Genomic DNA, 12,477 nt, shown 5'->3' on the forward strand with positions numbered 1-12,477 from the left:
TGTTCTGATGCAGATGTTGCCCACTTTTGTGAATGGATGCGGGGTGTCACCTACTACTTGCATATCTGCATATTGGGCTTGACACTGCTATCGTACTTGGTAGTTGGCAAAAAGTCAATACTGAAGTTAAGCTCTTGTGTTCTAGCAGCAGAGCTGAAGATCCTTGATGTGCCACCTTCTGCAATCCATGCTGCTCTCTTCATGTTCCTTATTGACTTCCTGGTGATGAGCATCATGGTCTCCTGGTCTTGAGAATGGCCAAGCATTGCTCTGTGAATGTGGAAGATGGGCATGTGGAAGGCTCCAGGGAGGAGGGATCATTGAACATGTACTCGAATCCATGTGCCTGTTGAATGACCTGTTTTTTTATTTTTGGGTTTTAAGGGAGACACTGCCCTAAAACACTTCTGTGCAGCTGGGGATGCAGGCTTCTGCTTCACCTTGCAGGAAGCATTAACGAATCCTTTCCAGAAGACATGAGAAGAGAGAAGTGAGCCTCTGGTATCATGCAGGTTCCTTGCATTGCCCATGGGCTAGAAGAGAGAAGAGTTGCTTCATGAGATTTGATCCCCTTTTTCCTGAAAAGTTCCACACAGAGGTGAGTCCCCAGCATGTTTAGAAATCATTTCAGACACCTTTCTGGACGGAATTGAATCAGAGCCCCTGATGATGTGGAAGAGCTAAAGATGGGTTTGCTATGAATTTTCTATTTCATTCATCAGGGCCTGAGTCAAGTCAGTCATTGTGCTGTCAACACATGAGCTGCTGGTCAAATGTGAGGAAGTGGTCTTGCTTTATGAAAACACCACCCTGATTCAGTGAGCCAGAGGCAGCCTGCAGTCCCTGTTTTCCTGTAAAGGCAGATTGCTGTGGATGGCCTCTGGCCTCGTCATGCAGCCCTGCTCAGAGTAGGGGATTGAGGGACCAGGCAGATCCCTAGTTCCTTTTGACCTTTATTGCCATTGGGCCACCCCAGGGTCCTTGGACTCTACCTGGTCTTCTGGCCTGGGTCAGGGGATGTGAGGTTTGGAATCCCCCTCTGTGGCAGGATCCCAGCCCCCCAGCCACTTGAGGTCAGCACATCCTTCCCTAATTGTGTTAGAGTTGGAGACTTCTCCCACCCATCCTCATCCATGCTCATCCCACATTTTGTAGCTTGGCACCTGAGGACCTTTATTCATTGACTTAGTTGTTAGTGATGATGGTTACTAAGACTAAGTGACTCTTTCAAGTCACATCACTTGCATGGTAGGGCTAGAGCATGGATCTTCCTAATTGATTTCATGGGACTCTCTCATGGAAACTGTGACTGCTTCCTAAACACACACTCTACATTTGGAGTGTCAAAATTCTTGCCACTGCCTCCTTGGCAAGTGTATCTTGTCTTCTACGTGGGAATTTCACAAATATTTTCCTTTGGTTTGTGGAGGTCATGCAGAAGGGATTTCATTTGAAATAGCCCAAACAAGAAATACCAGTTGTCTTTTTCGCACATGGATGTGTGTAGTGAACACCCCTTTCTGTGTGCTTGCATGAGTTACTCCTTTGAATTTGTTGAAGAATGGTTGGCTGGGGAGCAAGTTAACGAGAGATGGATATCAATGGTTGTCAAGTATTCTGACGTGAAGAATGTATTGAGGATGTGAAGGCTTTTCTAGCCAGTTCCTATGGCTCAGTCAGGGATCAGTCAGAGGATTCTGTCTGGTAGACTCTTTGGCACAGATGTCAAAGTGGCCTGGTCTTACCCTGTCCAGGACTGAATGCTGAGCTTGAGTGGGAGCTTCTTGTCATTTCAAGCATTTCCATGAGTCTGTCCTCTGTTCTCTTGTATCCAAGTGGTTTCTAATAGGAAAGCAGAACAAAAATTGAAAGTATGGTGATTGATTATTTTTACCAATGTTATTTCAATCCACTTTGTTTAATACGAAATTACCTTTATGCTAGTAAGATTTCATATGTGAGGAAATAATGAAAATATTGGGGTTAGGGGATGAGAATATGCAAATCAAACATTTTTGAGCACCAAGACCCGTTTTTTGTTTTTGTTTTTGTTTTTTTTAACTTAAATAATATTAAGTGCCAGAGGACCACCGCTGCCATTCAGCCTCAACAACCTCCAGGTCCAGCCTCCAGGTGGCCCATTTCACCAGGGTGTGTGGGACCACACTGTCCTGGGATGAGAGAACAGTACCCACGGATGTTGACATCTCACAGAGTAGATATTGCCAGTGACAGTAGGGAGCTATTGGCACATGAGGAAGGGAAGAGCTCTCAGGATGGGAAGAGGGGGCCGCTTCGAGACTCATTGGGTATGGCACGAGGCTGCTGGGTGTGGTGTTGGCCTGGGCCCACTGAGTGGGGCAGATCCGTGGTCTGTGTTTCTGTACCCTCCTCTGTAGCCTGTGTTGGCAGCAGATCAGGGAATTGCGATCAGAAGTGCTCCCAGTAACACAGGCACCAGCCCCCAGAGTGTGTGCCTATCCGTTTCCCCTCCTGGCCTGACTTAGTGCCTGTCTTGCCTCAGGGCTGAGACCCTACAATCTCTGATGAGGGTGTCTGTGGTCCAGATCCAACCTGCATGGCCAACATGCTCAGACCTTCAGCTGGGTCCTAGGCTGCTGCAACCAAACTCTGTTAACTGGGTGGCCGACAACAGAGGAAGTGTCTTCCGTTGAGCTCCAGAGGCTCAACACAGTAGGTGTTGGGCTGTCCCAGTGCCATAACCCCTCCCAGGTTTCAAGGGGACTGTCTCCCCAACTCTCCCAGCCCTTGCCCACTCTCCTATTGCTGCCCACGATCTGTGGTTCCCATATGGGCATCCCGCCCTGGCTCCAACCTCACATATCCGGTATCCCCCAGTCTCCCTGGTCTCTGGGTCCAGACTCTCCTCTTCCTACAAGAATATCAGATATTGGATTTGGTCCCAGTTGATGCTGTGTTCCATCATGTGAGCTCTTAGCTTCATCACTGTGCAAAGACTCTTTTCCCACACAAGTTCGCACGACTTTTGGCTGGCTAAGAATTTTCAGGCGACACTTTTCTAATGAGTACACTTTCCTTCCTTCCGATCTCCCCCCAGTGAGCATTCCTCGCACCCTTGTCCTAGTTCCTTTATGGCAGTTTCCCTCCTTATGGCTGAGAGGACCTAGTGACCCCTGAATTCACACATTCTCCTTAATCACCAACACACTGCAGAATTCTCCAGGGGGCCATATATGCTCCTGGAAGTTGGTGTTGGAAATAGTTCTCCATCCATTAATCACTCCCTCACTCACTAATGTCCTTGTGTCCTTGAGAAAGGCTCTCCCTTTCCTGGTTTTCCTGAATAGAAATCCTCTTGCCTCTTGGGTGAATAGGGTTATGGGTTGTGCAGAGGGTGTTGGTCCACTGAGCATCTTAGAGACTGTCCTTTATGGAGCCTAATGATCCTCACTGGGGAATGAGGCCAGGGTCCTAACTGTGGTTAGTTAGAGAGGGAAAGAAGGACGAGGGAAACTCAGATGTCCCTTCATGGCCCCTGGAGTTAGAGGACTTACCCCTTTGCATCTGGGATCAGGAGACCTCATTTCCTCGAGGACACGCACACTCAGACGTAAAACTTAAGTGTGGGTTCCTTTCTGGGGTCCAGGGCTGTTGTTAGCCACCAGGAATGACAGTGCTCTCCATGCTGAGTGGAGCCATTTTTGCCAGGAAAGAGAGCCCATGGTCACGCCTTGTGCAAAGCATCCCACGCCAGGGGCTCCCATCCCTACATTCCTGTCCTGAAAGGAAGCCACTCAGAGGCAAGGTGGGTCCAACCACCTCCCATGTATTCACTCATCACTGTGTTCCAGCATCACCCCAGTGAACAGTCCTGATGGGATTGGATGTGGCTCAGAGTGTCACCCTCATGAGCTCTACCCTGCTACAGCTGCATTCTGCAGTGGGAGAAACTCAAAACCTCAAAACACATGCACATGAAAGAAAAGAGCAAGAGCCAGAGCCCAAACAGGCCAGGTGTGGCAAAGACAGCTGGAGTGCCTAGGTTGGGACTCAGAATTATGTCAGTGGGGTGGCATTGCTGCTGGCACCAGCATGATAACCGAGAGCCAGCCCTGCTCATTTTGGGGAGCAGTGTGTTGGGGAAGGCAGCAGAAATTGAGAGGCAGGATTGAGTTTGGCCCTAGGAGGAGGTTGGGTAAGAGGCCAGTGTGGGTTGGAGAGCCTGGGCAGATAGACAGAGGCCAGGGCACACCCCAAAGCCTGGAGACTGCACTTGATGTCCAGGGTTGTGAAACACCACTTCCCCTCTTACTCACAACTGAGAGCAAGGGGGCATTGATGAGTTCAGTTTGTGTGCGGCTGCATCCAAGGTGGCTCGGCTAGGAACCTCTGTTTCCTTGACTCAGGAGGCTGGGAGTCCAGGCTCCACTGAGGCTCGGCTGGGAGGATCGGAGTCTGAGTTTATGCCTGTGTTCCCTGTAGGATCCATGTTGGCTGAGCCTCAGTGTTTTTGTAATGAGAGGATGGGTGACCGTCATGTCTTTATCACAGGACACACTTGCTAAATGGATTTGTTTGCTCTGAGGAGGAAAGAGAGAGGGGGGAGTGGTGCTGGAGACAGGGATGCAGACAGGGGTCATGGACTTGGCATAACTCAGTCTTGGAGGTGATATCCCATCACCTGTACCCACTTCAATTCCCATGAATCCAGAGGCTGAGCCCCCTTGAGGTGAGGGGTGAACCGGTTCTGGGCAGCAGGATGCTGTGGTACCTCGGAGTCTCTGTGAGACCCCAACACTAGACACACTTGGCCCTTTTGAAATCTTAGGAGAAGCCTTGGGAAGTTGTATGGCAGAGGGGAGCAGCCTCTGCATCTCAGTCCCCTCCAACTTGCCATGGTGTAGAGAGGGAACTGCAGCCACGATGGGACGGACATTGGCCATGTCCCTGTGTGGGACACAGGCCTGATTGAGTTAGGGTGCATTCTTTGTCTCTCCCTTTCTTGTGATTATCCCATCTCTACATTTGTGCTTTAGCCACCTGTGAGTCCCATCTCTGGTTTCAGAGAGAATAGAGGGTGTTATGGGCCAATAGACACAATAAACCCTAGAGATTAGATGCTACCCTACTTTCCAGAAAAGACTGGGCACACCATGAGTTGCACAATGATGGGACCAGGGTCCAAAAGCTGCTGAGAGGGAAGGACTGGTTGTGAATGCATTTTTGAAGGCTCCAAGCTGGAACTCTAGTGGCACCAAGCAGGGCAGATGCTGGTGGGGATGTTTGGGTAGTTGTTGGTGAACACCTGCGCACCTGAGATGGGTAGGCATGGAGGAGAAATCGGCAGCCCATAGGGCTGTTGAAAGTGGTCTTATGTGAAAAGAGGCTCAGGTATGGGCACAGGAAATGACATCATTGCCTTGACAATGGATCAAACAGAACATGGAACCCTGGTATCCAGGCACCCACTTCACTGACCAAGCCATCCGAGCTCACTTGGTTGGAGCCACTGGAGGGAGAAGGATGTTCTCCTGTGGTTGCAGACAATGCCGAGCCTCAGGCTCCCAGGAATCTCAGGGGGGCCAACTAGCCCTTTTGTGGATACACTGGGTGAGGCTTCATCTTAGACGCCAGAGCCTCTGGCGATTGTCGCAGAGGAGCTCAAGAGTAACAGTGAGTAGCACAGGGCAGGTGAGCCCAGCAGGCCCTCTAGTCTGATCCCTGATGAATGGCCCAGGACTCCTATTCTGACTCTGTGTGTGTGTGTGTGTGTGTTTGTACTGATGGGAACTGTCCCATTGTGCTTTGACTCTAGTGTATTGGCACAAGTCATTTTTCTGTTTGTCACCATTTCCATTTTGACCCCACCATTCTTGGTCCCAACCCAGGGTGAAAATGATCAGAACACGGAGGAGCCCTTCAGGGTTCAGAGCCTTGAACCTTACAGGCAGGACCAGCTTAGGAATGAGCTCCTGCCTGTCATTTGTGGGAGGAACCTACATTTCAGCAGCAACATGGGGTTAATCTCCTGGGATTTCATCCCCACCCAGCAGGTGCTGGATCTCTTGTTCCCAAAACAGCCACCTTCTTCAGTCTTTACTCCTGGTGCCACTCCACATCCTCCAAGGGGACAAGAACCTCAGGTTCTGGATGGATGTTGTAGAATGCCCACAGAGCCAACTGCCAGGCTGGGTGGGGTGCAGTTGCTGGGCTTTGCTGATGTTGTCATCCCCCACAGTTCTTGGAACCTTCTGTGGCAGTGGCATCCAGGACCCCAGCAGCTGTGAGTAGCAGCTCCTCACTGCTTCACTCCAGCGAGCAGGTGGAAGACAGCCGCGTTGTTCACGTCCTCCTAGAGGGACAGAGCCTGAGGGAGACAAAGCGCATCCCGGTAAGCCCGACAGCAGGGCTGCCTCCTGGGTGTCCACACAGTGGAAGGCAGGAGACACAGCCAACCCCAGGGCTATGGTGGGAAATAAAGAAGAGAGAGGTCCGTCTTAAGGGCTTGACCTGAGGAGGGAGAGCATCAGCATGCCCAGCTTCAGTGGTGAGTGGGCCTGTGTATGGTGGGTTTTGCAGGCCAGAAGTGCAGACGGAAGTGCTGTGGACAGATGAAGGCAGAGATATGTCCAGGGTGCAGGCTGCAGTGCCTAGAACTTGGTATTCTCAATGAGTGAAGTTGGAGCAGAGGAGGTGGCAGTGACTTGTCACATGTGTAGGAGGGGATGTGTTCCTGGTGGCAGGGAAGAGAACCTCCTTAGCATGACTAGGTGTAGGAATTTGGGGTCGGGATCACCTGGGGGGTCATGCCAAAGCTTCGGAAATGTTAGGCTTTGCATGTATGTAAATACGGAGCTAAAGGGGTTCTTGGCAGAATTTCTATGGATGTGCAGTAGACACGCTAATGCTGCAGGTGTCCAGCTGCAGAGGAGACATGTTCAGTGACTGCCAGTGCTGAGTCAAGTACATCATTACAACCAGACCCGCACCGAGCTTCCAGAGGCCAGGGCCTCTCAAAGCTATCATGAAGCACTCAAGTGCACACTCTTGTATCTGAGTCCGTTTTGTGTCGTGGCAGTCAGGACCCAAATTTTCAGTGCATCTGCCTCTTCCACCCACAAAGGCAGCCTGCATCCCAGATCACACTTGGTGCGCAGATCCCTGGCCCATTGCTCTCATCTCAGTGAGATGAGAGTGTGTCTGTGCATAGGCAGTTTGGTCCTTTGACATGAGTGGAATGTGGCTCCCCAGGGGGAGGGGAGATGGCAGGTACAGGCAGATATTTGTACCAGGATTGTTCTAGTAGCACATTGCAAGAACCCAGGTGGTATATGGAGGACACACTCAGGTAGCAGGATAACAAGATTGTGCCCTTGTATATGTAGCTGAGATTTCTCCTGAATGTTTGACCACAGTCTTCTGGGTAGCTCTTCTAAAAGCCATTCTCTGATGACATTTGTCCCACCCTGATCCAGGTGACCTTTCAGGAGACGGTGACAAGCCTCATCCGCAGGGCCTTGGACCAAAATTTGTTGCAGCATGAGGATGTGGACAACTTTGAGCTGCTGTATATGATGTCTGAGGATGAGAGTAAGTAGGACAATCAGACAGTGGGGAGACATGATCCACAGTGGGCTCAGGATAACTGACAGCCAAGAGAAAGTGGGCCTTGGCCCCAAAATACCAAAGTGTGATGGGCCTGGCGGAGACTCTCAGGGGTTGTGGGTGTTTTGTGGTATAATCCTTGAGTGCCACCTAACAATTCTCTCCACTTCGCTCTGCAGAAATCAAGGTCTCTGACCACGCACTCGTGTGTCTGTCCATGAATCTGGGAATACAATATTTCATCGTGAGGAAACGCCCCCAGGTCAAGGGAAAGGAGGTAAACACCTACCTTATTCAAGCTGTGCATGTGCTGCCATTCCACTCCGACCTGAGGAAATAAGAAGCCTCAGCACCTGGACATATTTGCTGGAAGCCCATAGAGCCAACTGACAGTCTGGGGTGGCTTTCTGTTTCTGGGTTTGCTGATGTTCCATCCCCCACAGTTCTCAGAATCAACCTGCAAGTCCTCCAGGCCGATTTCCCACAAGCAGGTGGGAGACACCTGCTTAATTCGTGTCCACCTAGAAACACAAAGTCCAGAGATGGCCAAGAGTGTTCTGGTAAGCCTGGGAGCAGGGGTGTCCCGTGGTGCTTACACCTGGGTGGGGAGCAGACACTGGTCCAATACCATGGACTACTCATGCCCTCTTGAATTTGGAGCTTCTGGATGATCAGGAGGATAGATGGGAATCAAGAAGGGAGAGGTCAGTGTGAAGGGCTGGAGCTGAGATGAGCGAGTGCAGCAGCTTGTCCACTGCCATGTCTGAGGGAGTCTGTGTGTCAGGTGGCAGCATGCAGTCCAGAAGGGCAGGGACAGGTATGGGTGACAGATGAGAATAGGACAGGAAGTAGGTTGCAGGTTCCCTTGTATGGGATGCTGACGTCTATGGAGGAGGACAGCAGTGTGAGGTTCTGCATGTTCCTTGAACAAGGAGCTGAGAGAGTCTCTCTGCAGAGTCGATATGGATGTGGAGCAAGCACACTAAATGTCCAGGTAACCCAATGACCACCCTTGCCGGATGAGGTGCCCTCCTACATCCCAGCCAGCACTGAGCCTCTGGAGGCCAGGAGCTCTCGTGGCTATCTTTCAGCACTCCTGTGTGTGGTCATGTTCCTGGGTCTGTTTTTGGCCCTGGCAATCCAGACCAAAGCCTCTAGGTTTTGTGCCTAGGCCATTCCCAATGCCGCCTGCATCCTCGGGCAGACCTGGGATCTTGGAGGCTATTGTCCCATTCCTCCCAACTTGTGGGATGAGATTGCATCTGTATGCAGGTAGTGGGGTCCTTTCACTCCGAGAGGAGTGCAGCTCCACAAAGAGCAATGGCAGGCCCAGGAAGTCCTATGTACACGGATTGGGCTAGTAGCCTGTGGGAAGAGCCCACACGATGAGCAGGAGGTCAGCCTCGGGTAGTAGGGTCATGGATGTTGCCCTTGTATTTAGAGTGGAGGTGCCTCCAGAATGCCCCTGCCCACTGTCCTTGAGTAGTCACTTCAAGGCCCATTTCCTGAAGGCCTGTCTCCCATGCTGCTCCAGGTGACCTGCCAGGATAGGGCTCCTGTCGTCATCCGCAGCGCCCTCGACCTACACTTCCTTACTGAGGAGAATCCAGAGGATTATGAGCTGGGCCAAATCATCTCTCGCCGTCAGAGTAAGTGAGACAATCAGATAGCAGAGAGCAAGGGTCAGGATGTGGACTCAGGTCAACTCTTAGCAACAAAGAGTAGTCTCTGACCCCCAAGAACACTCCAACAGGTGTGTTGGGTTCGTGCACAAAGCCAACTGCACTTCTGCTGGTGGAAGGTCTTGAGGTCCAATAGTATACCCCAGTGGATATTGCGGCTCCCCACCAGGTGCCCTCCCCTGGACATGAACAGGCATCCAAAGCTGACATCTTTGAGGAGTGAGGAGGAAAGCCTCTCTCCAGGAGCAGTATGTTTTCATGGTCTGGGATAGGAGTGGTTTCAAAGGAACATGGGAATGCATGGGCTAAAGAGGGAACTGGCATTTTGTGGACTGAAGCAGTACTATTGAAAGCCTTCTGTGTGACCAGAAAACCACTGCCTGGGCAGAGCATTGCCAGGATTCTAGCAAGCAGTAACAGGATGAAATTGGGAAGAAAACACAGCCTGGGAGACAGCCTGAATCATCTGTTTTTGCATAAATTCCATGGTCTTACGCACCTGAGTCCACTAGGCAAGGAGTGATCACAATAGCCAGGTTGTGATCCCTAACTAAAGTCAGATGAGGGCTTCCTGAGCACGTAGCCACAGAGCTCATCTGATAATAATGCCAGCGCTTTTTTGTTGGTTGGTTGGTTGGTTTTTGTGAGCCAAACACCACAGCAGCCATTATCCCAGCCTATGTACCCTGAAGACCACCATCCCTATGAGTTCTAGGATCACTTGTCTCCTATCTTAACCTACTGTTAGGTTAGTAGAGTCTATGGAAGAGGAAGTCTGTCTGGGGCCTTGGTAGCCTAAGAAATTCATAGCAGAGATCTCCACATCCAACCCAGAAGGGATGGAGAACAGGCTCTAGGTTAGAGGAGGGCGACAGGAAACACATGTTCAGAGGAAGGAGAAGCGGCTGTTGTATTCCCCCACTCGGGGTCATGGCACCACTGGGCCATACACCATGTTGGAGGGAAGCAGTCCCTTTGCTGGTCTTTGGAACCATTGTTCTCAGTAGGGCAGTATTTGGAATGTGGCCTCCATTCTCAGAAGCCTGGTTCACATGGAGGCGGGCTCCACCAACGCAGAAGCATGGCTCTAACGTGGTATCCGTGCTGGTCAGCCTGTCCTCACTGTGGCCATACTTGAGGAAAATAACTCAGAGGAGGAATCCTAGGCCTTTTCTCTGGGTTTCATAGCTTTCTCTTTGGTTGTGCACTGAGGCTGTCCATAAAGCTCTAGTGTGTGGCAGTGGAGAGCTCCTCAGCCCTTGCCACAAAGGCATAGACTGGGAGAGAGAGAACGAGGCTGGCAGAGAGGGAGAGAGAGAAAGATGGAGAGGGAGGACCTCTACTTGGAGAATGAGGATTCAGTGGAGCCAACAGGAACAAGGTACTGTTGCCCAGGGCACAACCCTGTTTAGGTCTTCCTCCAACCATGCTCAACCTTTCTTCCAGTCCCTCCCACCCCCCAGTAGTGTATTCATCTTGAATGAGAATTTCATGTTGACATCAGAGCACTCACCATCCAATGCTTCCCTCCAAACCCACCTATGAAGATGGCTCATGTGGGGACTGAATCTTCGGCACAGGAGCCTTTTGTGGGAGATTTCAGATGCAAACCCTAGTGGTGTGCTTTGGCAGATGCAAGAGGACCTGAGATATTCTGGAGTCCAAAGCCTTCGGTAGGAACAGACATTAGGTCTGTTGAAGTGCTCTGCCTAGTTCTTCCTCAGGGAGGACTGTGGAGGCTGTCTTTGTTGGTATTGGTGCTGAATTGGAGAGCTCTCAGGTGTGTGGCTCTGGCCTTTTCTGGCACAGGCTCTCAGATGTTGGCGTGTCCTAGGGAGCACCTCCTGAGTGCCACCTTCTTTTTGTACACCCCTCTCTCCCCAGAGCTGAGGATTCCAGCAGAGGCCAACGTATTTTATGCCAAGAATGCTCACAAAAAATCCAACTTTGTGCTGAGGAAAAGGAGCCTCTCCCAAAAGAATGATGGGTGGATCCAGCCTCAACCTCCCTCTCGTCCTGGAAAGAAGGCTCCTGCCCTCCTGAGGATGCTTGCAAAACCATTCTGCTGCTGTGTGCCTGGGCGGGGCTGAGGCAGCCCAGGAATATTTACATTGATTACTATTTTCTTCAAAGTTTAAATCTATAGTTTGCCATTGTCCTTGACCTTGTTTAGTAACACAGTTGTTACTCTATCCTGTATTTGTTGTTTCCATTAATATATTATTATTTTAAAATATATATGTTTTTGTTACCTGATCTACTGTGATGATTTGAGTATACTAAATGTAGCAGTGATTCCTAAAGGACACATCCAAACCAACAGGAAGGAATGTTTCATTCTATCAGCAAGAACTTTGGTTTTTAGGAGTTTGGCAGATGGCGTTATCTGAGTCAGTTTTCCAATGGGGGCAATGAAGTATCAGCTATGATGGTACAAACACAAACAAAGACACACAAACACACACAAGAGCACACACACTCACTGAGAGATAGATAGACAGATGGAGTTGGTCTCTGCTGAAATACTTTGGAGACACGGTTCTGATTTCTCCCCTTTTGGAGTATTTTCAATTGCACAAGGTGTCTTGCAAATGAACCCATGTCTGAGGAAGACATGCATGTGTACTTCACATGCCACTTTTCACATAGCAGGAAGGTCATGTCATGTAATATTTTTCATGCAGCTGTCTTTTGACTGTGAACCATCCCATGAGGTCAGCTGTGGAATTTTCAACTTGTAGCATCACAATGGGGATCCACTCTTTGGATTTGGGGATATTTCCGATTTTCTTGATTCAGATTGGAATGATATATATATTAGTTTTTGATGAAAATTCTGCATTTGATGGTAATGAATGTCGTGCATCTAGGAATCTGTAGAGTGCAGACAATGAATGGATGCCTCCTGTTGTCTGGACTGGTCTGAAAAGTCCTGTAGCATCTGAGCATGTGTGAGGGCTGTACAGGTCTTGCAAAAAGTCCAGGTCAGATGATCCTGCACAAAGCTGAACTCCTAGTGGTCTCCACAACAGTGTAAGGGCCAAGGAGAAACACACTTCCACACAGAAGTTGGGAAGCTACCTTATGAAGGTGATCATAGATACGGGATTATTAATATATCCAGGTTGGCATCTATTATTTTTTTAGCTTTTGACTTTCGCAGCTGTGGGCATCTTGACAACCATCAACTCCCTGTAAGCACAGACAA

Source organism: Urocitellus parryii, chromosome 12 (assembly GCF_045843805.1).
Source record: "Urocitellus parryii isolate mUroPar1 chromosome 12, mUroPar1.hap1, whole genome shotgun sequence".
In the NCBI taxonomy this organism is placed as follows: Eukaryota; Metazoa; Chordata; class Mammalia; order Rodentia; family Sciuridae; genus Urocitellus; species Urocitellus parryii.